This window comes from Rhinatrema bivittatum, chromosome 1, assembly GCF_901001135.1.
Source record: "Rhinatrema bivittatum chromosome 1, aRhiBiv1.1, whole genome shotgun sequence".
In the NCBI taxonomy this organism is placed as follows: domain Eukaryota; kingdom Metazoa; phylum Chordata; class Amphibia; order Gymnophiona; family Rhinatrematidae; genus Rhinatrema; species Rhinatrema bivittatum.
In genome coordinates, this window is record NC_042615.1 from 442,164,672 (window position 1) to 442,191,293 (window position 26,622).

At 45.4% G+C, this 26,622-nt stretch overlaps 1 long non-coding RNA gene across 2 annotated transcripts in view; it reads left to right on the plus strand.

Moving 5' to 3' along the window:
• Positions 1–9,623: 9,623 nt before the first annotated feature.
• The window catches only part of LOC115081038, a 115,717-nt gene continuing 98,718 nt past the window's right edge, over positions 9,624–26,622 (plus strand). Inside the window, exon 1 of one of the 2 annotated variants that reach the window (XR_003853723.1) lies at positions 9,624–10,555. This is a non-coding gene — a long non-coding RNA (uncharacterized LOC115081038). The remainder of the gene's footprint in view (positions 10,556–26,622) is intronic. The other variant, XR_003853722.1, reaches the window with a different exon arrangement.

Consider the following 26,622-nt stretch of genomic DNA (forward strand, 5'->3'; position numbering starts at 1 on the left):
GGACCGGCAGAGGAGGGGAGACCTGAGCTCGTGGACAGTCGGGAGAGGTGAGCAGGCCCGGCCGCGGAGCGTACGCAGCCGGGAAGCGCAACATAAATACTTACGCGCACTGGCATATCCTGGTGTCTCCCCCTATGTAACTTTAATTCTGCTATGACTGACATATAAGTGATAAAATAAAAAAATCTAGGCAGACCAGCAAGGTTTTAAAGGTCAGGGCTAACAGGGGAGAAGGGAAGCTATTAAATTAGGGAGGTTTGGACGTCCTATCCCTCAAGTGGGTGAACTAGGAATTATCTGGGAAAACTGGCCATGGCGTCGGCACACGTGCCTTTTAAAATCCCCCCACTTACACAGTAGAATTGGCTTTTGCATGCACAGGTGCACCCAGTTAAAACTGAGCACACGTGCATAAGGTCAGGCTATAACATGCATGCACATATGCGTGTATGTTATAAAATAGCCACGTCTCTGGGTGCTTGCTGATGAGCACGCGCACATGTTCGCCTGTGTGCTGCTTTGAAAGTTACCATCAAAGTTATTTTTAACCCATTATTTTAGTATTTCAATCCAGTTATATGTTTTTTTTAGATTTCACATACTACTTTTCTATTAAGCACCCTATTCAAAAAGGATAACTCACCATGCTCTACAAAGAAGGTCATCAATCAGTATTGTTTTTGAACACTGAACTTGATTGAGAACAAGATGCTGAGAGCTAAAATAACGTGTTCAGTCTGTGTTATACTCAGATTCAGCCCATAAAATGTATCCCAGTGTTCTCAGGGTTTTATAACTCACTAGGATTTCTCCATAAACATCGATCTTGGTATTGGCCTCTATGCACAAGATTAAAATCTTTCTAACAGAGACAAAATAGTCCATGAAAGGACCTAAATATCTCCTTTGCAGAATGGATTCAAATAGTTGCATGCTGAATGTTTCCTGGTTTGTGTGCTTTACATGACATGGCTCTTCAAAATGGACCCTAAAGTTGTCATCGTCATTACATTTTATTTCTTTTGCACCTTCTCATACAAAATGCCCATGGTGAGTTACCCAATATACAGGTGAATTTTCAAAGGATTTATGCATGTAAATGTAACATGCAATTATAGCAATTTTCAAAAGCCATTTTAAGGAGTAAAGTGCACTTGCACATGAATATCCTATGGACAATTCAATGGCATATACTGTAGCAATTTTCAATAGTCCACTTACACAGGTAGAACCCAGTTTTAATTGTGTAAATGTTTTTGAAAATTAGGCCCAAGGAGTCTAGATCATCAATGTTTTGTTGGTGAAAAACCAACTGCTACTTCTTTGGATACAAAAAGCAAAAATAAATATGCCAATAATCTCTAACTGAAAATATGCAACAGTTGGCCAAGATTGTAAAGGATTTACTTTGATCATAACCTGCTGAATTTTTTAGACCAAATTTGAAAGTATTTTAAATGTTCGTGTTCAGAAATTACTTAAGTAGGATTAGCTATGAAGGCCTGGGTTCAAAGAAAGAAAGGGAATGGCAGATTCAATATTAGCCTACAACCATTGTAAAAATCTAAAATAAAACATGTTTTAGTTTGGATTTATTTGCTTGTGTAAGTACACTCATTATAGTATTACTGCTAGCAGGGAATTTATAGATCACAGCTGTGTGCTGCATTGACTGTTGCGGATTCTAGTTAGCCTCCTTGAGAAAAAGAACATTTTTAAATGGCTAATTAAATCAAGCATAGATCCTGACAAGAAAGAATCCATCAAGGTTTAGTTATCCAGAAAAGTGCACTTGCTAGCTATGATATTAAAAAATGCTCTATTCATACTTGCCATATAATTAACTGGCTGGTAAATGGAAGTGCAAAATCTCAAATAGTCAGTCTAACAGGTATCGCTCATAAATCTGCATTACATAAGGCTGGTAAATTCATAGATTTCCGATGGATGCTGGATTAATGGTAGTTTGCTAATATTTTATTTTATGATCTGTCTTAAATAAAGTGGACACTTAAAAGAACAAAACAGATTGGTTACAGAATGTGATATGATCTTCAATCCTGATTATAAAAAAGTAAATACATTTGAATGAAGCAATTTGTTCCAAAGGGAGATTCAAGGGAGAGGTTTTGTGATCAGTTTTATTCATTAATCTTAAATAGAGGAGCATAATCAACCATTTTAATGCAAACTTCTAAGGTCCTGGAGATTTTTCCAATCCTTTCAGGTTCTTAGGTTTAAGCTACATGCCCTCCAGGTATCATCCACATTATGTGTGCTAGACCTAGGGCTCACACTGTGACTTTACTCATAGACACTGTATATAAATATATTTAAACGTAAATAGCTAAGTAATAGGGAGATGCATCAAGCTGTGGCATGAATTTGCATTGCCCATGCATGCGATTTGCATGCATGGACAATGCAAATTCATGCAAAAAAGGTCATTACAAGTCAATTTTATGTAAATATTTTATTGGGGCCAAAAAGAAGGTAGTCAGCCAAGATAAATTAACAACACCTATTTGAAATGCATTAGATGAGCGGTGGAAGGCCTGGGACCCTACCGTGGATTCCGAAGCTCCCGCTGCATACTTAAAGCGGCAGGAAAAAAAAATAACGGCAAATCGGGAGACAGAGTGAGGGTCAGTGATGCCCCCTTCTCTACCCGGGGCTGCCTCAACTGCTAGCTCTGACTTCCCCAAAATGTAAATTAAAAAAAAAAAAAAAAGAAACGCATGGCGACAGCCCCAGCACCCTTTCCCTCTCCCCAAAGCTAAAATATAAAATGTGGCCCTGACCCCCTACTGCCATACCCCCCACCTCCAAGTGACAGAGATCCCCCCTGAAGGTAAAACAAAAAAACAGAAAAATGGTCCTGGGCCCTCCTTACAAGCCTCCCCCCCCCCCCCCCCCGGCATCCTCCTGACCCTGTCAGAGCAGCACTGGAAGTGACGGGAGCGGGGCGGATGGTCACTTGCTCCAGGCACAGATAAATACGGTATTGGGGAGAGGTGGGGGGGACCGTGGGTCAGACACCATGGATCTTTATTGTGGGTGGGTGGGGGAGAAGGCCAGGAGGCAGCTGAATGGGTATTTAACGATTGGGGCCAGGAACCAGGACTGGGAGCACAGCATACAATGCTAGGCACTTTCTCAAGATTTAAAAAGGGTTGGAGAGAGGGGGGATTGGAGAGGGGGGTAGGATACTGCAGCAGCTTTGAGGGGAGGGAATTTGCCACCCTCTAGTCTTAGCCTTTGTTTTATAGGGTAATGACAGCGCTACTTTGCCCGATATCTTTTAAAGATATCCTATTAAGTAGCATGTTATCCGGCCACACAAGGGCAGTTAACGTTAGACCTGCTCAGAAGTAGGTCTAACGTTATCCAGTTAACCTAGCTGGATATATCCAATATTTGGTTAGGTTGTTGGATTTCGTGAACCCTAGGGCCGGCTAGGACTGGTGATGACACACCATGGGTAGGCCTACCATGGAGGTCAAAGCCGGGAGGTGGCACAGAGCAGGAGACCAGTAGAATCTTCACCACTGGAAGCCTGAGGTCCCCCCAGGAGGAGCCCATGAGGACCCGGGCTGCTTGGACTTACGTGCGGTCTTCTGTGGGTGAGTCTTTGAAGAGGAATCCCAGAATCCTGATGAGTACCGAAGCTGGATCCAGGAGACCAACTGGAATTTCACCACTGGAAGCCCAAGGTCCCCCCAGGAGGAGCCCATGAGGACCCGAGCCACTTGGACTTAGGCGGGGTCTCCTGGACAGAGGAGAATGGAACACCGAGAGCAAGTAGAAGTCACGGACCAGGAACAGAAGTCGAAGTCAGAAGCCAGGGACGAAGCTGAAGTCAGAAGCCGAGGATGAAGCTGAAGTCAGAAGCCAGGGATGAAGCTGAAGTCAGAAGCCAGGGACGAAGCCGAACCACAACTTGTAACTCTGAAGCAGAGAGAACCTCGTTGCAAGGCAAGGAATAGGGCAGGCTGCAGGGTTTAAATCCCTGCCGGCATCTGATGTCCTTTGGGGGCGGAGCTGCCGGTTCCCGCACTGGTCCCTTTAAGTTTAGAGCTCCAGCATGCACTCACGCGCCTAAAGGGGCAGGGACACCTGGAGGACTTCGGCGGCGTCTCGCTTGCTGAGGGAGCACCATGCGGAGGGCCAAGAAGGCCAGAGCAGGCCTTCTCGAGGCCACTGCTGCAGCGAGCCGCCCAGAGGTAGGCGTAGGACCGGCCCACGGACCTCCGTGGATCGGGACCACAACAGCCCCCCCCCCCCTTCTATGCCCCCTTCCCGGGGGCTTTGGCTTAGCAGGATGGTGTAAATGAAACTGGTGAAGGGATTTATCCAAAATGTTGGAGGCAGGCTCCCAAGTATTCTCTTCAGGGCCATAGCCCTCCCAGGAGAGAAGGTACTCCCATCATCTATGATGAAATCGTACTTCTAACATCTCTTTCACCTGATAGATGGCGTCTTCTTGAGCCAAGGGGCTGGCGGGTTCAGGGGACTTGTTGTGGGAAACTGATAAGACCAAGGGCTTGAGCAGGGATACATGGAAGACATTATGAATCCTTAGTGTGAACGGAAGGCAGAGACAGTAGGAGACGGCGCTCACCCATACCGTCACCGCAAACGGGCCAATGTATCTCAGAGTTAGGTACATAGAAGGAATTTGCAGATGAAGATGCTTGGTACTCAGCCATACCTTGTCCCCCAGAAAAAACGTGGGAGCTGGGCATCGCCGATGGTCGGTGTACTTCTTTGCAGTACCTGCAGCTCGTTGCAGTCTTTCAAGGCAATAAGGCTACCCAGTCATCTTGTTAGTCTCCCACAAAGGTTCAGAGAAAGGCTTTTAAGGTCCGGTTTGTGCACTCTGCTTGGCCATTGCCTTGGGGGTGAAAAGCCATCGTAAAGTCCAGCTGAAACCCGAATTTCTTGCAGAGTGCTCACCAGTACTTAGCCGTGAACTGTGGGCCATGGTCTGAAGCAATATGCAGGGGATGTCGATGTAAGCAAAAGATGTGCTGAGTAAAAAGACTTGCGAGTTCGGGCGCTGTTGGCAACTAGTGAGCGGTAGGAAGTGGGCCATCTTCGAAAACCTATCGACCGTGACCCATATTGCCATCTTCTCCTCAGAGGGTGGTAAATCCACTATGAAATCGGTAGACAAATGGGTCCAGGGCTCAGTGGGAATGGGCAATGGTTGGAGAAGCCCTCAGGGATGACCAGGCAGAGGTCGAGCACAGGTAGGACAGGACCCGACGTAAAGACGGACATCATTTTTGACCTGAGGCCACCGGTAGTATTCGGTCAACAGGTCCAAGATCTGAGCAACTCCTGAATGACCTGCGGTCAAAGAGTCGAGAGCCCATGACAAGACTTTCTTCCACAGATGAGCAGGTACCACTGTCTTGCCTGTAGGAACCACCTCTGAAGCTGCAAGAAGGACCTTGGCCGGCTCGAGGTCAATTTTAAAAGTGTTACACAAAAACGGCCACATATGCATCTAGGCATGCATATTTTTAAAAGAGCAAAATGTATGTGTATATATACGTGCTCACATAATATAATGTGTGTACAAAAGGGGCATAAAAGGGGTAGGGAAGAGGCATGGTCTGGGCATGACTGAACATTTCATACCTGACTTACATACTGATATGCGTGCAATTACGCACGCAAGCTTTCTTTGGGGGTTTACACTCATGGCACCCGAGAGACTTTTGATTAACCTCTTGTCATTTGTCAGTCTACCTTCTGTCACCAAGTGGAAGTAGGAACTACCAGTGGGGAGAGGGTGATGGACTTCTAGTGCCGACTGTGATCCATTGGGGGCGGTTTAGAGGGGGAGCAGCAGTGACATCTTTAGAGGGGTTAGAGACAGGAAGACACACTTTCCTAGCCAAATGACTCAAAATACTAGAGATGTGAATCAGAACCGGAATCGGTTCGGATTCCGGTTCCGATTCACATGTGGGTTTTTCTCCATCGGGCCCAATCGTGGTTTTGTTTATCGGCTGCACCCCAGCCGATAAACAAAAAACCCATCCGACCCTTTAAAACTAACCCCTTAGCTTCCCCCACCCTCCCGACCCCCCAAAAAACTTTTTACAAGTACCTGGTGGTCCAGTGGGGGTCCCGGGAGCGATCTCCCACTCCGGGCCGTCCTCCCATTCCCGGGCCGTCAGCTGCCACTAATCAAAATGGCGCCGATGGCCCTTTGCCCTTACCATGTGACAGGGTATCGTGCCATTGGCTGGCACCATCTTGTGCTCCTATCATGTGACAGGTTTACCAAGTGAAGCAGAGGCCCTGAAAAACATCCTTCAGCTGGTGAGAGTTCCTGAGTCGCCCGTGTTGATGTCAGAGGGGGCATGGCCACGGAATTTAAAATTGGCTGTGGCGTGGCCTAGACTCTTTTTCAGGATCAAGAATGTATCTTTTTGTGGACACAAAATACAAGTTTTCCCAGATGGCACCCGAGCCACCCAGACAAGGAAGAAAAGCTTCTCGTTATTAAAAAACAGAGTAGTGGCTCTAGGGGCAACTTTCTTTCTTAAATTTCCTTGTGTTTGCCATATAAATTAGGGATGTGAATCGTGCTTCTGACGATTGAAAATATTGTACGATATTTTCAAAATCATCAGAAATCGGGGGCTCCCTGAAACCGATAGGAAAACCCCACAAAATTGTTTGTGGGGTTCTCTTATCGTTTTGGGGGAGGGCGGGGAAAAATGGCACACCAAAACAATCCCTAAACCCACCCCAACCCTTTAAAACTGATCACTTAGCTTTGCCCACCCTCCCAAACCCCCCCAAAACTTTTTACAAGTACCTGGTGGTCCAGTGGGAGTCCCGGGAGCGATCTCCCACTCTCGGGCCGTCGGCTGCCACTAATCAAAATGGCACCAATGGACCTTTGCCCTTACCATGTGACAGGGTATCCATGCCATTGGCCGGCCCCTGTCACATGGTAGGAACACTGGATGGCCCGCGCCATTTTTAAAGATGGCACCAGCCATCCATTACTCCTACCATGTGACAGGGGCCGGCCAATGGCACGGATACCTTGTCACATGGTAAGGGCAAAGGGCCATCGGCACCATTTTTATTAGTGGCAGCCGACGGCCCGAGAGCGGGAGATCGCTCCCGGGACTCCCACTGGACCACCAGGTACTTGTAAAAGGTTTTGGGGGGGTTTGGGATGGTGGGCGAAGCTAAGGGATCAGTTTTAAAGGGTCGGGTGGGTTTTTTTGTTTATCGGCTCGGGCGCAGCCGATAAACAAAACCGCGCTCAGGCCGCACAAAAAAAAATTAACGATGTGAATCGGAACCGGAATCGGAATCTATCCCGGTTCCGATTCACATCTCTAATATAAATTATCAAGGGAAAAATTTGGTTTTGTGGATCCAGTTCATCTAGAAACATTCTTGTTGAATAAGTCTCAAGCTGAGAATTTAGAGATAAAAAGTCATTAAAATGAAATGCTCCTTCCTCTTATTACTTCTATCGAATTATAACCCAAGATGTTTGATTGGGTTTATATGAAATAGTATATTTTGGTATCATATAGTTTTTCTTTGGGTTCTCCCCCAGTTATGTTATGTTTAGAACAATAATAATTATATTGGAGTAAATTGTGAAGATTAGGTTGCTTTAATATTGTGATACATATTTCTCAAAAATTTTCATGATGTAATCATTGTAGAAATGAATAAAGTATAAATTTAAAAAAAAATGTGAGTTTTAGATGCACTTTTTTTTTTTTTTTTGCATTTCGGGTGATTACCTAATAAACTCATCAACATGCATTTGCCTGTGATTAGTGCTATTAGCTTTGCCGTGCGTTGGACACGCGTTGTGGAGGCTCTAATTCACTTATTGCAGAAGGGGATTAGGTAGTGCCTATACAACCCACATCCAACTGCGGGTTAAACAGTGTGCTTGGCTGAGTGCACTGTATTGCATTGGCCCCAATGAGAGGGGGTGTGTGTGTCAAAGCATGAATGCAATTGTGAGCATATGTGTGTGCCAGTGAAAGCATATGTGAGAGCATATGCGTCAATGACAGCAAGTGTGTTTACGTGTGTGTGCTTGTGTCAGTGAGTGCATAAGTGAGTGAAAGTGTGTGTGTACATGTGTCAGTGAGAATGTATGTGAGAGGGAGTGTGTGTGTGAATGAGAGAGCACGTGACAGCATGTGTGAGAGATGGAGCATGTGAGTGTGTCCATTAGTGTGAGAGAGAATGAACCTGTGTGTATAACAGAGGAGAAAGTTTATGCGGTCCCTTCACCTTCCCTACCTCCTGTCCCATAATAATCCACAACAGTTTCAAGTTGACTAGAAATTAAAAATTCTCAGGTATAGGAAAAGAGAGGTTTTTTAATTTTTAATTCTAATTATTGAGTATTATTTGATGACTCTGCTTTTTTAAAATATGTTATTGGTGTTTGTGAAATGAATAAACAGATTTTATATGAATTGTTAATGTTCTATTCATCAGCTGTTTTGAAATGTATTCTTTTTACTATTATGATTGATGTTTTATACTTAATTATTGTATTTGTTTTATGAGGCATTGTGATGTTTTGTTTTTCCATTGTTATACTATCAATAGAGTGAGGCTTGTTGCAGTTTCCAGTTCAATTTTTGTCTGCATGCATCTGTTTATACTTTATGATTTCTTTATTTGGTGTGGGTCTGTCTGCATTTTGCATGTGTGGCCGAAGTGAGATATTCTGCCAGTGTGCAGTTTCTGTGGAGGATTCAAAAGCAGCCTAGCTTGTTCTATTTTCCTAATAAGAGGTGTATTTGTGTTTTAGGGCCTGGTGTGATATTTGCAGTGTTGCCCTTTTTTGATAGGTAGGGTTTTAGTGTTTGAGTGCTAGGTATTAGTGCTGTTTTGATATGAGAGCTTTACTACACTGTAATTATAATTCAGTACACTCATTGCTTTCTGAGGTCCAAGTCCACACCCCACATGAGTTATAGTGTAGGCCTAACAACCAAATGGGTTCCAAGTGGCAGGATCTGAAACATATGCAAATAGATGCAAATGTGGTGGGAATCCCCCCACCCCTGGTCCTCAAGTGTCCAATCCTGGTCTGTGGAAAATTTGGCAACCTTAGGCCGGAGAGCCCAACAATCGAGGCATTTTGTTTGTCGCAAGGTTTGAACTCTGAATTTTTTTCTGTACACAACCCATGGGATGTGGACTGTATGGTTTGAGGTGTTTTTTCTTGAACAGAGCAGAGTGCCTTACGATAAACTAGACCCCTAGGCCAGAGAGACATCTTTTCTTTGGGGCCATAGCTGGTTAGACATACAAAAGCATAGGACCCTGTTGGGGGGGTGGCGGGAGCGGTGAAACAGAAAAAAAAGCTCTCTGGAGATAATGACTTTCTATCCCAGAGATGTTGGGAGGGGGGAAGAAAAAGGGGGTAAGGTAACTAAAGCCCAAAAAAGGGGGAGAAAAAATAAAAGCCTTGAGGAAACACCCCACCCAGGAAGCAGAACCCTTCTGCCCTTTCAAGGGGATGGGGAGGTCACCAGTACTTTAAACCGGCTGTGCTCTGTTTTAGGGAATTAAAAAAAAAAAAAAAACTTTAACTGAAACTGTAAGTAAAAAAGGAAGCCTACAACTAATGCAGGGGGAAGAGCTGCAGGCAGCTGTGGCTCAACCAATTAATTAAATGAGGATACCTGCCTGCAGCAACCAGAAGGGGGAAAAAAAAAAAAAAAGGCAACTGAAGCGTGACAACGAGACGAAATCCTAGAGGAAGGAGAGGAAAAGGGAGCAAAGACAGTCAAAACAAATTTTAAAGGGGGAAAGAAAACATCAGAGAAACAAACTCAATCCACAGCAATAGGTATGTAACAAAAAGCTTTTATATAATTTGAAAGTAAATTAAAGGGGAAAGGGAGGAACTGCCCTAGAGCAACCTTCCCTCTTCTCCCCTTTACCTCTAGTCCTGGCTCTGCTCAGGAGCCCCCCCCCTCCCCGGGCTTTGCAGACTCTGCCTCGAGGGGAGTGGGCAGGTTTCTTAGAGCCAGCACCGGGGGGGGGGGGGTAGAAAGTGAATAAAAAAAAGATAAAGAAATGGAATTAAATGTAAATTAGAGAGACAAGAAGGAAGGGGGTGCTGCCGCACAGTGTGTGCTCTCCCAGGCTGGAGAGGCTCCAGGTGATGGGCCCTGCAGGGCTGGAGGTGCTGGCAGGCAGTTAGAAGAAGCAGAGGTGCAGAAGGCCCAGGCAGGGAGCCCTGGGGAGTGGCCCTCAGATTGCCTCAGCCTAGACTCCTGGACTGGAGCTACCCTTGCCAGGTACTCCCACCTAGCTTTGGCAGGCAGCAGGAAGGGGCATGATTCAGCATTAGGTGGAGTCAACAGCATGTCCATGTGCATAAGAGAGGTTTCTGCAGACGTGTCGAGATAGGCAGAGAGTCTGGGAATCAGCTGGGAAACTCCAGAGAGACACCCAGGGAGAGCCATGGAGTCAGGCATTGAGGAGGAAGACCCTGAAGCAGCCTTTACCAGCCTCCACCATTAAGGTAAGTGAAACCTTCAATGCTTGCTGAAAGAGGGAAATCTGAACTGTTCCTTTTGAGAAAAGGAAAAGTTTTGCCAATGTGTGTGTTTTTTTTTTTTTCTTTTTAAACAAAAAGCAAAAACAAATGAGGAAGATAAGGGCACTAGGAAGGCTAGTGCATGATATTTTTGTACTGCTGAGGACAGAGGTAGTACTGCTGCATCAATGGACTCTAAAGTATTAACCTGAAGGAAACATCTAACTGCAGCCTTGGGAAATTGTTTGTAGTTAGCCAGCTACATCTCTGAACTGAGAGGTCGGGTAGGCTTCATGCCTGCCCGGCCATATGGCGCCAGGCTCACTGAGGCAAGCCTGGCTGGCATTGTGCAGGGGGGGGGGGGGAGGGGAGCCTCGAGGTGGCCAGCGGTCTCCTGGGCTCCTCGTGCTTCCTCCTGCAATAGGATTGGCAATTCTTTTGAACCACTTTGGGGTGGGAGCCGATTAGTTGGGAGGAGCTGTAAGAGAGACTACCTGATCCCTCGAGGTCCATCTCCCTTCCCAGCCACCCGCCCTTGTTGCTATTGTTGTTGTTTGGGGCTTTATCGTTGTTGCAGCTTCAATTTGGGGGGGTTGGCGGGTAGCCCGAGCTGATTGGTGGGGGGTTGTGCTGTGGTAACTGGTGGCTGACCTGGCAGGGGGCAGGTCAGTGGTCCCTAGCCAAACAACTGGGTGCAGTTGTGGCTGGTACGGCTCCTTGCTGGACGGTGGCGGGGTCAATTTATTTGGCTCCTTGCTTGATGGCGGCAGGAGTCATGGGGGACATGAGAGAGGTCTGCGCTTCATACAGGCTGGGATAGCCTGGGTTGCCCATCTTGCTAGCGTGTGGTGGATGGGTGCAAATGGGGGAATTCAAGATTATATATGTATGGCTTGGGCTCCGGGTGTTTAATAAAACTGCGGCCTGTTTTCTCCCAAATCTGTGTTGTGTATTATGTGGTTGTAAAGGGGTGGGCTTGGCTGCCCATATTCACAGAAGGAACATTTCTCTTTAACTGGTTAAGCTATATCTGGGAGCTATGCGGAAGGAAAAACTTCTTCTTTTAATCAGTGAGGAAGAAAGTTTAAGGTTTATAGAGTCAAGAAAGTTTTGAGCAGGTGTCTAGTCTGGTTGTGGACCTGCCTAAGAAAAGGCTGCCTTTGATTTGTAAATCCCTATCGGGTCTATCCTGTACCGAGCGGTAGGAAGAGCTGCGTTAGTGCCTGCGGCACCCGCGGTTGCCGCACACACAGTGCAGCACACCTACCGCTCGATCCTGAACATTAATTTTATGTAAATGTAAACCGCGTCCGTGAAGCCTTAGGCCCGCGCAACCCATTTTACTGGATAGAGCGCCTATACAGTATCCTGGGTGTGCGGGCATAACGCTTCACGCCACACTGGTATCTGTCATTTCAAATGTCATTTGAAATGACAGATACCAGGAAGTCGGGACTGCCAGTCCCCCCTCCCCTCCTCCCGAAGCAGGGCGCGAAAAGCAGCCTTGCTCCGGGAGGAACAAAGAATAGACACTGACAGCGGCGAAGCGAAAAAAAACCAAAAGCAATTTTGGTTTTATTCCAAAAGCGACTTACTTTTGGGATCTGTCAAGATCCCAAAAGTAAGTCGCTTTTGGACGCCTGCACAACTTACTTTTTTTTGCAGCCATCAGCAGGAACACATGGCGATCGTGGCTCCCGTAGCTCCTCCCGACGAAGATGGCCGCCTGCACGGGGGAAAGCGTGCAATTGGCCGCTCAAGACGTGGCGTCACATCCCGTGACGCCAAATGTCGTGACGTCACGTCTTCAGCGGCCAATTGCACGCTTTCCCCCGCGCAGGCGGCCATCTTCGTCGGGAGGAGCTACGGGAGCCACGATCGCCATGTGTTCCTGCTGATGGCTGCAAAAAAAAGTAAGTTGTGCAGGCGTCCAAAAGCGACTTACTTTTGGGATCTTGACAGATCCCAAAAGTAAGTCGCTTTTGGAAAAAAACCAAAATTGTCGCTTTTGGAAAAAAAACAAAATTTCGGGAGGAGGGGAGAGGACTGGGGCTGCCACTGAGACCGGCACCCACGATCGCGGCTGGGGCAGGTGAGCGGGGGCTGGGGGCTGGGGGAAAGCTTGCCACCTACCCTTACCCCTGCCTCTACCGCAGGGTCAGGGTAGGCGGTAAGTTTGCAGGTTAAACGCGCGACAAAACGGCAGGGAAAGATAGCGATAGTCGGGGCGCGGGTTACGGGATGCTAGGGAATAGCTAATTCGCTCGTTTGCATGCAATATACATGCCGCGTGCAGAAGGGGTTGGCCGGGGATTTTAGGACGCGGTAGGAGTAGGTTATAGTGGATTTGGGATCGCAGGAAGGGATAATGCGGCCGGAAAGTGAGTAAAACGCGGCTTAGGAGCGGGGTAAACGCGGCCGCACTTTACAGGATAGACCTGTATGTAAGATGTTTAGTGGGGAAGACCTTTATCTATTAGCAACATGCTTGAAACTACAGGTCCAGTGTAAACTTAGCAGAAGAGGAGCCTGTGAAGTAAATGCTGTTTAAACAGAGGGACGTTATCTAGGAGCACTGCTAAGAAAATCAGTGTTACTGTCTGGCTGTAAGCTAGTTAACCTGAGAAGATGAAATGGAAATTTTCCTTTTGTGTGTTTTGAATTTTGATTGGGCATTATAATTACTGAAGAATGATTATATTCCCTCAGCTTAAAATTGCTATATACACTCAATGGGAAAAATACACATAAAGCTTGAAAATAAAAGCAGCTAAAGGAATATCTGGGGTGTCTGGACTTTTTCCTAGATTCAAGGATGGCAAATTGGTCAGCCAGTTAAATGGCAATAATTTGGGCTTGGAGTAAAAAAGCAGCCAACCCTGGCCACTGAAGCTAGCTAGCACACAGAGCAAGGATTAAGGCACTGTTATCCTGACTAATACCTAGGATGTTGGTGCCATAGGAGCAGATTCATTTAAAGCACTGTTTTAAGAATATTGGAAGTTTTTGTTATTGGATGGATACTCCTGAGGGTGGAAATCTCCTGGTAGAAGAGTGTGAAGGATCAAGTCCCAGACCAAAGGGGGCACAACAGACGTTGACCAAAGCCACAACCGGACATGCCTTATATTTTGAAGAAAGGAGAGATGGCCTAGTAATGTTGAACTGAAGCTCTGAGGCATAGTTAAGGCAAGGTCTATGCCACGCTGATCCTATAATCCATGTGTTTTTGTGTTTGTTTACCTAGTTGCAGGTTAGCCTGTGCCCAAGCCCAGGACAGTCACAAGCCTCATCCACCTCATCACACTTCCTCTTTCTGTGATCTCTTGTAATTCATAAATGCTAACCATTTCTCCCTTACTCTTTAGCTGCTACTTTAGAAAATCAGTGACCTCTTTTTCCTCTTTCTTTTATTTTCTTTCTAAGAAAACAAAAGAACCTGCAACATTTCCTTTGGTGGGACCTTCAGAGAACTCGGCCTGGCCTGGCTTGTCTTGTCTCCTGACTCTCTGTGCAAGCAGGATAGTGTCCACTCACTCTGCTGATTGTTCAGTTGTGTTCTGTTTTTCCCTGGACATACTTTGCTTATTGAACTCTGTCATAAGAAACATAAGAACATAAGAAAATGCCATACTGGGTCAGACCAAGGGTCCATCAAGCCCAGCATCCTGTTTCCAACAGTGGCCAATCCAGGCCATAAGAACCTGGCAAGTACCCAAAAACTAAGTCTATTCCATGCTACTGTTGCTAGTAATAGCAGTGGCTATTTTCTAAGTCAACTCAATTAAAAGCAGGTAATGGACTTCTCCAAGAACGTATCCAATCCTTTTTTAACACAGCTATACTAACTGTGCTAACCACATCTTCTGGCAACAAATTCCAGAGTTTAATTGAGCGTTGAGTGAAAAAGAACATTCTCTGATTAGTTTTAAATGTGCCCCATGCTAACTTCATGGAGTGCCCCCTAGTCTTTCTACTATCCGAAAGAGTAAATAACCGATTCACATCTACCCGTAAACACCTCTATCATATCCCCCCTTAGCCGTCTCTTCTCCAAGCTGAAAAGTCCTAACCTCTTTAGTCTTTCCTCGTAAGGGAGTTGTTCCATTCCCCTTATCATGTTGGTTGCTCTTCTCTGTACCTTCTCCATAGCAATTATATCTTTTTTGAGATGTGGCGACCAGAATTGTACACAGTATTCAAGGTGCGGTCTCACCATGGAGCGATACAGAGGCATTATGACATTATGTCCATTAATAAATGTATTTAATAATCTCTCTCACTTTCACTCACACTTTCTCTCTCTCTATATATGTATCATTGTCTATCATGGAGTCAGGAGTGTCTATTTTTCGTTTTTTCTCTGCAGATCTCTTTTCATGAAGTGCCTATCACTCTGAGATGCTGGTATAGCATTAGCTGAGTCCTATCTTGTTGGTGTGCATTCATTGTACAAGTCTAACAGTGACAGCTCCCTGCTTCAGTCTTTCTGTTGTGCCTATGTGTATGCTGTAACATAATTTCCTTTCTGTGCCTTGGCAGGATTTTCTATTGCTCGCAATGTCAAGGCATGTGATAGTATGGTGTTCTCTGAGTAGCATGTGTCATATTGCTTGCCTTTTTGTTTTTCTCAGTTATATTTTCCTTATCTATTCTATACATCCTGTGTTTACTTTTTTTTTTTTTTTTTTTCCCTGGTGCAACTGTAAAGCCCCTTTGCATCTGAGCTTCTTCCTAGTCTTTTTTTTTTTTTTTTAATTTTTTTCCCATTTCTATCCAAAGACAAACTTTCCAAAGGGTCAATATCCTGCAGATGACACATGCCACCAGTGGATGCACGCATGCAAGTCTGCATGATTTGTGGCTTGCTCTAAACGGATAAAGATGTTCCATATTGGAAATACAGTTGCTGCTGCATTTGCTTCTGATGTTTTATGATTTATTTTGCCAGGAATCCTGAATAACTGTCCAGTTATTTCTCCTTCTGCATTGCCTAAACATGCTTATGTTCCTCTAGTGCATTATGGGGAAAGACTGAGGTCCTTTTGAAGGGAGAGAGAGGCCTTTCAAGCCTGCCTAATCTTCTGAAATCTCATCTCTTGAAATAGCAAAAAAGTATAATAAATTTTTGTTTTTCTAAATATTTGTAAATTGTTGCGGTCCCAGTCGCGGCAGCCGTGACTAGGCCCTTACCTCCTTGGTCCCGGCCCGTCTCCAAAGGTCTGCAGCCTGTTTCGCGGCATCCCCGCGGGGGCGGGGGGACGCCGCCGAGAAGCTCTGCCTGGATGCCTTCTCCCTAGGCGCGCGCACAATCCGTGCTTATGAAGGTCGTTTCCCGCCACTGGAAGCTCCGCCCTATCCACTACGTCAGACGCCGCGGCCTATATAAGGCCGCCACGGAGCCCAGGACTTTGCCTTGCAACAGGGTTCCTTGCGGTTCTCAGTTGCTCCATGCCCCGGAGTGTGCTATTGCGTTAGAAGCTCCGTTCCTGCCTGAGACTTGTTTCACTCCATGCCCAAGCCTTGCTTCTGTCTGGCTTGCTTGCAGTAACCTGTTCTGCTTCAGCTCCTGTCTGGCTCCAGTAGTCAGCCCTGCTTCAGCTCCTGTCTGGCTCCAGTAGTCAGCCCTGCTTCAGCTCCTGTCTGGCTCCAGTAGTCAGCCCTGCTTCAGCTCCTGTCTGGCTCCAGTAGTCAGCCCTGCTTCAGCTCCTGTCTGGCTCCAGTAGTCAGCCCTGCTTCAGCTCCTGTCTGGTTCCAGTAGCCAGTCCTGCTTCAGTTCCTGTCTGGCTCCAGTAGCCAGTCCTGGTTCAGTTCCTGCCTGACTCCTGATCCCGGCCTGCCTGCTCCAGCTCCAGTGTGATCTCTTAAGTCCCAGCGGCCGGGCTCCTACGGGCTCCTCCCAGGGGAGTTCCAGCTTCCAGGGTGAAGCTCACATCCAGCTCCTGCCTGGTATCCGCCTCCTGACCTGTCAATCATCAGAGACTATAGTACACCTCTCCCCAGTCTCTCACAGGTTGGCCAGAGGGTCCACTAAACAGTACACTCACAACAAATATTGACTCTTGTTGTCCTTTGTAAGATTACCAAACTATGGTGTATGACAAAAAGATGATTACAGCACAGAAGTGTGAGTGCAAAAGCTAGGTCCACATAGTTTATACTTGTGAGACTATTATGAGAGAGAAGCTTTTAAATTAGAACTTGTGGGAATGCTGAAATTCACTCAGTAGCAGATAGTTTAGACTGAGGTATCTTCAAAGGATACTGGCAAAAAGTAAGTTAGTGTCCCAAAATAAAGGTGTCTGTAAAAGCTGAAAAAACCCCAGATGTCTTTAAATACAAAGCAAACAGATAAAATTGACTCCATACAGTCATTATCAGCCTGATAAGAAGCAGGATGTTGGTAAATAAAATAGAAATTCTAATAAAACTTTTTATCACAGTGTATCCAAATACCAGAAGCTTGAAAAATATGACTGAAGAGTTATGTCTATATCTACCTTTAGCACCCTAGATTCTAATAGGCATCTCGGAGACGTGGTGGAAGGATAACAAATGGGATAATGTGATACAAGGATACAAATTTATATAGACATGAGATAAAATTGGAGGAGCTGTGGCCCTGTGTGTCAAGGGTGGGATAGCATCAAACATCATGAAAGTTTGGCAGCAAAGAAATTGCACTTTTTAAATCCTTATGGATAAAAATCCCAAGGTTAAAAGGAAAGAGTATAGTAGTAGGGAGATGTTACTGGCCCAGATGAGGAAATAAGACTGCAAAATGCTGACAAGAGAGTAGACTGTCTAGTACAATGAGCAACACAATAATGAGAATCTTCAATTTCCAGAGTATTGATTAGATAAATGTTATATCAGGACATGCAAGGGAGATGACATTCTACATGCCATCAGTTGACTGCAGCAGTTTTTTGTGGAACCGATGAGAGGGGGAACCATTTTAATTCTAGTTCTCAGTGGAACCCAGGATGTGGATCCTAGGCAACGGTGACCATAATTTAATACAATTTGACAAGAGTCCCTGCAGGGCAAATATTATGGAGAATGACTGCAGTAGCATTTAACTATAAAAAGGGATACTATGATAAAATGAGGAAATTTGATAGAAAGAAAGTGAAAAGAACAATCCAGAAGGCTAAAAACATACAGCGGGCATAGAGACTGTTTATTTTGGGAGCCTGAAGGATGATAATTTTAATGTATTCTGTGCATTAACAAAGGTTCAAGGAAAGCCAAAATATTGCCAGCATGGTTTACTAGTGAGGTGAAAGAGAAAATTAAAGCCAAAAGCGCATTACTCAAAAAAAAAAAAAAAAAGGAAAGCAGACCCAAATGAGGAAAGAAAGGAAGAGCAAAAACATTGGCAAGTTAGATGTAAGAAAAAAAAGTAATCAGGCTCCGATATAATTTGAAAAGAAGCATGACATAGTGGTAAAAACAAGTAGTAAAAAAACGTATTCAAGTAAAAAGCAGGTATGGGAGTCAATTGTGTCACTAAAGGGGTAAAAGGAATGGTCAGGGAGGTCAAGGAAATAGTAGAAAAAAGGAAATATAACTTAAAAGCACATGCACCCATATATGCATGTATAGGGACATGAGTGCCCATGTACATATTTTATATCTTGTTGTGAAAATGTATGTGCATGATGTAAGGTAGATTTGCAAATAGGTTTTACAACATTTGTGCATGTGTAAAAGATGTGGGAAAGTATTTTCAGTATAGCTGGATAAGTTCCAATTTACCCAGCTAAGTGGCGGCAGATCCACCAATTAGCCAATAAATCTAAAAAATCACTGCTTAGGTAGCTAAGTAGCATTTCTAAAGACTTATCCGGCTAAACAGGTTATTCATCAAACCGCATTAGGGCTCTTACTTGTTGTATTGCACGGTATTTTGCATCTCCCTGCCCAAATACGCTCCCCTATTACAATGACCTAATTTGCATTATGAATAATACAAATGTACACAAAGAAAGGCTTTACCAGTCAATTTTATGTAAATACTTAATGGCAGTCAACTGAAAAGCTGTGACAAATTATCTACATCTATTTGAATGTGTAGCGGGAGGCACGAGACCCTAACACGGATTCTGAGGCTCCCACCATACATTTTAAAGCAGCAGAAAAAAAACAAAAGTTGCTGCAAATGGGGAGGATGAGTGGGGGCTCAGTGCTGACCCACATCTCAACCTGTGGCTGCAGGTTGAGGCAGCCTCACCTCCCCAAAATAGTGGGAAAAAAAAGTTAATTGTGTATCTAGTGGTGCCCCCCCCTCCAAGAAATGACTTTCTGGTCCCAGCACCCCTTCCCAAGATGAACCCCCTCATACCTTAAACTGGATCTCTCATTTGGGCCGGATTCACATCCTCACCTGGCCCAGTCAGCGCCATTTTCTATAATGGTGCCAACCTAATAGTGCCCCAACTGTGACTGGGATGAGGTCCAGTGATGCCTGAATCTGATCCCTGGTCCTTTCTCCAGTCACCTGGCTGGGCAAGGTCAGGTTGGCACCATTTTAGAAAATGGCAGTGAGCCAGGTGCAAGAGTGCACCCAGCCCTGATGTGGGATCCAATTTAATGTAGGAGTGGGTTCTGGAGGGGGGTTGGTTTGGAGGGAGGATATGGTGGGTGGGGTCCTGAATGTTTTTTGGGGGGTGCAGGGTTTTATGTTGGGGCAGGATGTGGGGGGTTTCATTGTGAGACTTCAGAGGGTTGGGGGAGGGGCAGGGGATTGGGGGTATTGATCTTGGGACTTTGGGAGACTGGGGAGGTTCATTGAAGACTTCAGGGGTTGATTTTTTTAGGGTGGTGGTGGCTGGGTATGGTAAGGAGCACCAGGGCCTGAAAGTAATTACTTGTTGGAGGGAGGTCTGCTGCTGCTGTGAATACTTTTAACCTCTTTTCACATTTTGGGGATGTCAAGACTGCCTCGGGTTGAAATTGGGATCTGTACTGACCTCTGCTTAGCCTCCCTGTTTTTCTGCAAATTATTTTCCATTTAAGGTGAGGGTGGTCCTAAGGAGTTGGGGCCTCTTGCCGCAGTGTTTGGCTTATACAGCCATGATGCTGTTTTCTGTGGCGGTACCACACCATCATGTCAACACCCCTCCTATGATAGTGGGACCCTTCCTCTGAGAAAACATTGCAGATTTAGTGCATCTCAAAAACAATAAAAATAAAAAAGCTACATAGACAGATAACTAAGGCCTGGATTCACCATTCTATTGCAGAATGGTGAATCCAGCGAAAACGGGGAGTGAGGGGGCAGGCCTGCAAAAGCGGACAACCTTCACACTACCACGGTGTTTTCGCTGCCGGCTATTGCACCCAATAGCACCATCAGGAAAGGTGGTGCTATTGGGCACGCTACTGGCGATGATAACGTTATTAACCTTATCGCTGCCAATGAAGACACCGCCGAGTCCGCCTCCTCGCCTCCCCGTCTGCGCCCCCAGCATGCTATCGCATGCGATAAGCCTGTGAAAATGACCCCCTTAAATTAGCTGAATAAGTAGCTTTTTAAGTCTTAGCCGGGTATCTTACTAAAGGGGTTATTTATTAAAGATTTTCTCTCATTTTGTCTCTTTGGGTAAAATGCTTAGGCCTGGATTTATCAAAATGCACTGAATACCGCATGCAATAGGAAAAGGGGTGTGTTTTATGGTAATAGGCAGTTTATCGCAATTTGCGCTAATACCTTTGCAAAGTTCTATCTTAGCGCAAATTGCGATAACTTTTTCGCACTTTGCGATAAGTGCCAGAATTGATGTAGTTCCTACATACAACCACTGGGGGGACCATGTTTAGAAGGTTTAAGCTGAGGGAGAGAGAAAGAAAGAGAGCAAGCCTAGCCATAAGGCCCACACACTAGATTGGCATTTATATCTCTATGGGAGGCCCACCTATTCAATAGAGGTGAGGTTTAGGTATTAGTGTAGGGGTTAGGGGCCATTTTGACATTCAAAGTGAGACGTACGAACAGAACAGTGCTCTCTTGTGAAGATTTGATGACCTTTGGAGTGAGAAAACTCACCCAAAGATGAGATTTGTGCAATGTTCTCTCAACCTAGCTTGATGTTACCCAGGTAGAGCGTCCATCAAGTTAGGTTGAGAGAACATTGCACAAATATCATCTAGTTTCCTCACTCCGAAGGTCATCAAATCTTCAGTATTTAAATGGCATGGCATGCAAATGCAAGCCGCGTCCATGAAGCGCAATCCATTTTACTGTATAGAGCGCTATACAACGCCTATACAGTGTCCTGGGTGTGCTGGTACCTGTCATTTCAAATGACATTTGAAATGACAGATACCAGGAAGTGGATACAAGAGAAGGGCTGGTGCAGTTTGTTTTGTTGTCCTGTGCAAATGATTATTTCACTGCCTGACCCCCTCAGCCCCCGGGACAAGACCTTTAGAGGAGCCAGGATCGGGCAAACTTTCCCCCAGCCTCCGCTCACCTGCCCTGGCCGTGTCCATGGGTGCCGGTCTCCCGGGCGGGCACGCTGGCAGCTCCGGAGCAGCCCCGGTCCTCTCTCCCCTCCTCCCGAGCGGCTTCGGCAGCAGCCCGGGGCGGATCGGGTGCTCCCCATGCAAGGCGCGGCTTCCAGCAGCCCTCACTGGCGAAGGTGCATGAATGCCCGCCTGTACGTGCATGAGTGCACGCCGTGACCTCGGACGTCCAGCCGGGTGCTCAGGTCACGTGCTGAGAAGTAGCTCCAAATGGAGTATTTGGGGTTTTTTGCAGTTTTTCATGAGATTTTTTCCAATTCCATTTTGAATGGAATTTGAATAAAAGGAAATAGTGTTGCTTATGCCAAATCCATGGAGTAAATATTTGAGTGATAGAGGCCTTTATGGAGGCAAATAAATGCTAGGGGGAAGGGGAAAGTCACAACTTGTGGGTAGGAGTTGGGGATGTGCATTTGTTTTCAATGAATGTGCAATCCGCAATGCATAAGTTCCTATTCATTGTATTCATGGGTTTGCAAAATGCATGGTGATTTTCCCCCCCCACCCCCACCCCCCACGAATAAAACATATCATATTAGTTTCATTCTTTTGGCTCGCAGTGATTTATTAGTGGCCATTTGAAATAGGAGAAGGCCATGTGGGAGTATCCATAGCAAAAACCAGCCCTTTCCTTTTTTTTTTTAACTGCAGTGTTTTTTTTATTGAACTCAGACTGTCTCTCTGTACTCTTAAGCCAACAAGGCAGTACACTGGGCATCAGTGGGCAGTTTTGCAGAATCACATATATTGGGACAGTGGTGCTCTTTGAAGCCAAATCCTCAGTAGGCCACTTTTGGAAATAACTCTTTTAATTGAAATCCCTAGTAGGCAGTGACATTAAATCCATGATGTCAGGGAAAGCTAGACATATTCGAGTGACTGGGACTGGCAGAGGAGGCACTTCAAAAGGCAGTGCCAGTCCCCTATTAAAGTTAAAAAGTGACTTGTTCCAATCTAAAATCTCTGGAGGGGCAGGCAGTTCCATCCAGAAAAAACTAAAATTTGAAGATGATGCATTGCCACCACCTGTTTCTGACCCTGTAGTTTTGGAGGGGAGGGAAGGGGAGGCTGAGTCATGCAAGACAAAAGGGCGACACCCAAAAGCAGCAGTGTGACATCAGTCTCGAATTAGCATTGAAAATGTAGCGCAGGCACTGTTTGCTTTTGATTCCAATGAAGAATCAACTTGTGTGGGATTCTCATCAGAAGTGGAAGAAGTAATAGCTGAAGAAGGTATTGGAGGATTAGTTAGTTCTGTCTTAGCCTCCACTTCAGTGCTGCAGGGGAGAGATGAAACATGATGAATAGGAGGAAGAGCAGTCAGCGCAGGCACAGAGTGTAACTGATACCCCCTGCATTGCTTCTCAGGGTGCATCCACCCTGAAGGCTATAGAGAAGGGATCACAAAAGAAATCTGCAATCTGGAGCCACTTTAAATTGATGGAGGACCCGCGTTTTGCTCAGTGTAATTACTGTGCCAGGGCTATTAGCAGAGGCAAGCAAATGGGACATCAAACTAATTTTGGCATGATGCATCATATGCAGAAGCAACACCCAACAGTACTGCCATCTGGGGATAGTGCAGTACCAGTCAGGGGACCTCTCTTTCCAGTCAGTGTAAGGTGGTTGAAAAGGAGCAGAGTCACCCCACACCCTCAATCTCTTCTAGCAGTCAGGTGGTAGGCCAGCAGCCCCCTGCCATGTGGCAGCAGCAACAACCCACCATGGAGGAAATGGGGTGGTGTTCGGTAATGCTATCCAGGGAAAGGAGGCAGGCAGCCTCAAAATTTGTAACCCGGAGCACTGGGGAAATAATTGCCCTTGATGATCAGCCCTTGCAGATAGTGGAGAATGTGGGTTTCAAGCATTTGCTGAAGGTCTTAGTTCCAAATTACAAACTCCTCTCCAGAACTACATTTAGCAGAGAGGTCATCCCCAGCTTGTACAACCATTATCGCAATCACATCCAAGCGCTGCTAGCTAAGGCAGAGGGGTGTGTGCATTTCACCTGCGATATCTGGACCGCCCTGAATGCTGCACACTTACCTCTCCCTGACAGCATACTGGTGGGACCTGGCTGAAGCAGGGGCAGGCAGCAGCTCTATTGGTGAACAAGTATCAGGGTGGAGGTGGGCTTTACTGCACACCCACCCATCTGACGGACGATGCCCATATCTCAGCCAGTATTCTAGCATGCATCAGACAGATGCTGGTGGGCTGGCAGCAAACCAGAGAGACAGGAATCTTCAGGCAGGGTTCTTTGTCACAGACAATGGTGCAAACATGGTTAAGGCAATATCAGATGGGGGCTTTCAGAATATATGATGTTTTGCACACACTCTGCACCTGGTAGTGAAGTCAGACCGTCAGCCTCTATGACATAGTGAGGGCAAAGGTAGCGTCGGCGCCATTTTGAATACTGGCAATATGGCCCGAGTGCAGGAGGTCGCTCCCGGACCCCCGCTGGACTTTTGGCAAGTCTTGTGGGGGTCAGGAGCCCCCCCCCCCCAAGCTGGCCTAAAGTCCCTGAGGGGTCCCGTGGGGGTCCGGGATCGATCTCCTGCACTCCAGCCGTATTGCCAATATTCAAAATGGCGCCAGCGCTACCTTGCCCTGTCACATGGTAAGGGCAAAGGGCCATCGGCGCCATTTTCTTTAGCACAGCTGATGGCCTGGGAACGGGAGATCGCTGCCTGTGGCCCCCCTGGACCACCAGGTATGTGTAAAAAGTTTTTTTTGGGGGGGGTTGGGAGAGTGGAGGAGGCTAAGGGGTTAATTTTAAAGGGTCGGGTGGGGGGTTTTTATCGAGCCATCGGCGCTATTTATATTAGTGGCAGCCAAAATGGCGCCGATGGCCCGAGAGCAGGAGATCGCGCTGGGACCCCCCCCACTGGACCACCAGGTAATTTAGAACATTTTGGGGGGGTTCGGGAGGGTGGGGGATTTGTTTTAAAGGGTCGGGGCAGGTTTAGTGGTTGTTTTGGTGTGCCTGTTTTCCCACCCTCCCCCGATTTACGATTTTTCACGATAAATCGGGGGAATTTCTATTGTATCGTGACTCTAACGATTTTTGACAATTTAAAAATTATCTGACTATTTTTTTAAATCGTCAAAAAATGATTCACATCCCTAATTGAAAGCCTTGGAGCAGCTCCAACTGCCTCCTATGCTCCAGATAATATCAGCACATGTACCTGACCTTTAACACTGTGCCTGTCTGAGTTTAGTTCTAAAATTTCAAATTTCAGTTTCTTGTATTTGTTCATCACTTCTTTCCAGAATATTCTTTTTCCTGTTTTGCAACATTTACAATGTAAGAACATAAAAAGCTGACTTAAGATGTTTGGAGCTTGCATATTTCATATGCTCAATAGTTTTCTTGACCTTCATAATATGGGCCTTTCCCCCTAAATCTTTCTTAGGTGCCAACATTAATGTTTCTAGTACTATAGAAAACTAGTGGTAGTTGTACTCTAGTTCATTCTCTGTGTTCCCATAGTTCACAGAGGCACTGTGTAAACTACAAAGTCAACATAGGTTGATATTGTAGATTTGGACTTAAGTAGCGGTTTTCTTATTTCTGAGAGCTCTTCAAGTTCCTTTGTCATCAGCTGAAGTGCATAAGTACAGTTAATAGCTTCTGGGTATTCAATAGATGCCAACAGAACCACCTCACTCTAGGGGTGAGCCCTTTCCTGCACAAAGGAAAGGGAACTCTCCCCGGGGTGACCTTGTCTTGCCCCTATCTACTTTCTGCCACTCTGCCTTGCTGCCATATATCAGACGACTCACTCTACTCCTTGTGTTCTTGCCACTATCATGGTTCCTCAGTGTGTTGGTGCTAGTCTTTCTGCTGCTTTGTCCCTTTATGGGCGCCTTGTGTTTTTTTCTGACTCTGCTTGCTATGTTCGCCCTTCATTGTGCTGTAGGATGTTGATGCCACTTGTCTTGCCACTTTGCCTGTCGTGCTGCCTTCAAGGGTTCATGCATCAGTTATGGGTACTCTTTTGAAGCTGTGATGTGTTTTTGACACTCTCACTGCTGCTTTGCACCTCTGTTAAAGCACTTTTGCCACTCCTGGTACCCCTTTGCCCCTTTACAGTGCCTTAGGCTATTCATGCCACTTTGCCACAGTCTAAGTACTTTGGAGCTCTTTTCTCATTCTGATGATTGCTCCCCAGAAGTTTCATCAGAATTGATAAGAGAACCCCAATTTTGCTGCCAAAAATAGGCTGCAAATACTTCCCTCATTGACTTTAATGAGAAAACGGAAAATGAATAAAACTAATCAACAAATTGTTTTTTCCGCCTATGAAACTAATGCAATGAACTTGGTTCCCATCAAAATGATTTTTTTCTTTCTACACATCCCTAGTAGGAATAGATCTTGATGATAAAGTATATGTAGGCACTTCTTCCTTCATGCTCCAAATACATTTTTTTTTGCTTCTTCTGTATATCTTTCTGAGAGTCTGAAAACACAAATAGATGAATATCCTTTAAAAATCTGGTATTTGAACCCTGTTTACCAATGGGAAGCTCAAAGTGCCAGAGATCATAAAATCCTAAAACTGTAAGTATTATGAGATATTGGCTACTATGGTATCTATGAAAGTGATACACCTTGCACAGAGAATTGACTGATAACTTTGTTCACATTTATCTTTCGGATTGAGCCTGTTGCAGGAAGCAAATGGCACAGAGCCTACTCATCTCCTTAGAAACTGTGTGGTGTGACTATGACTACAAGAGATATTACTGATTCACGATTACATGCTTGTAGAATGGATAAACTGTAGATGTCTAAGAAACCTTTATGTTCAGCATAAAAGACCAACTCATTATAAATATGGAAAGTCACAGAACAGAAAAAGGTGTTACTGAATCAAAGATTTGGACTTGAGAACAGAATTTTCATCACATGCCAACTGTGAAGCAAGGATATGTATTTCAGGCAGGCTCAGGCACGCATCCATTTCAGTAGCAAAACCACTGCATTGTGGTGCAGTGAGGTTTGGAACATTTGCTCGATCAATTATTTGCTTCAGAGGTCTGCAGAAAATTAATGAACCCCCATGCTCAGGTGAAATTATGATCTGTCCCTATTGCCACAAACTTTTATCATCTACATTTGCCTTTATTCAAAAGAATAAAATACTAAAGATTTAATCTTATTCTTATTGGAAGAGTTATGAGAATTCAGAAATACCTCAAGGTGAATAGGACCCTGCTGCTATCAGATTACAAGTAAAGACTGTGCCCACTGAGTTTAGGAAATTGTCTTTTAATGTGAAAACAGCAGATACTGCCTAAAAACTAGAGGCTTGTGGATTGATAGGAAAAAAAAAAGGTTTCTTCTGCTCTTAAAGGGGCTGATGCAATAAATGCGCTCAGCAGAGCGCACTGTATAACTCGCATTCTGCAGGTTAAATAGGAGCTAATCCACCCCCTAATGCAATAGGGGATTAGCGCGGAGTGAATGAGTTAGCCTCATTCTCATGCATTTGCATGTGATGAGCACT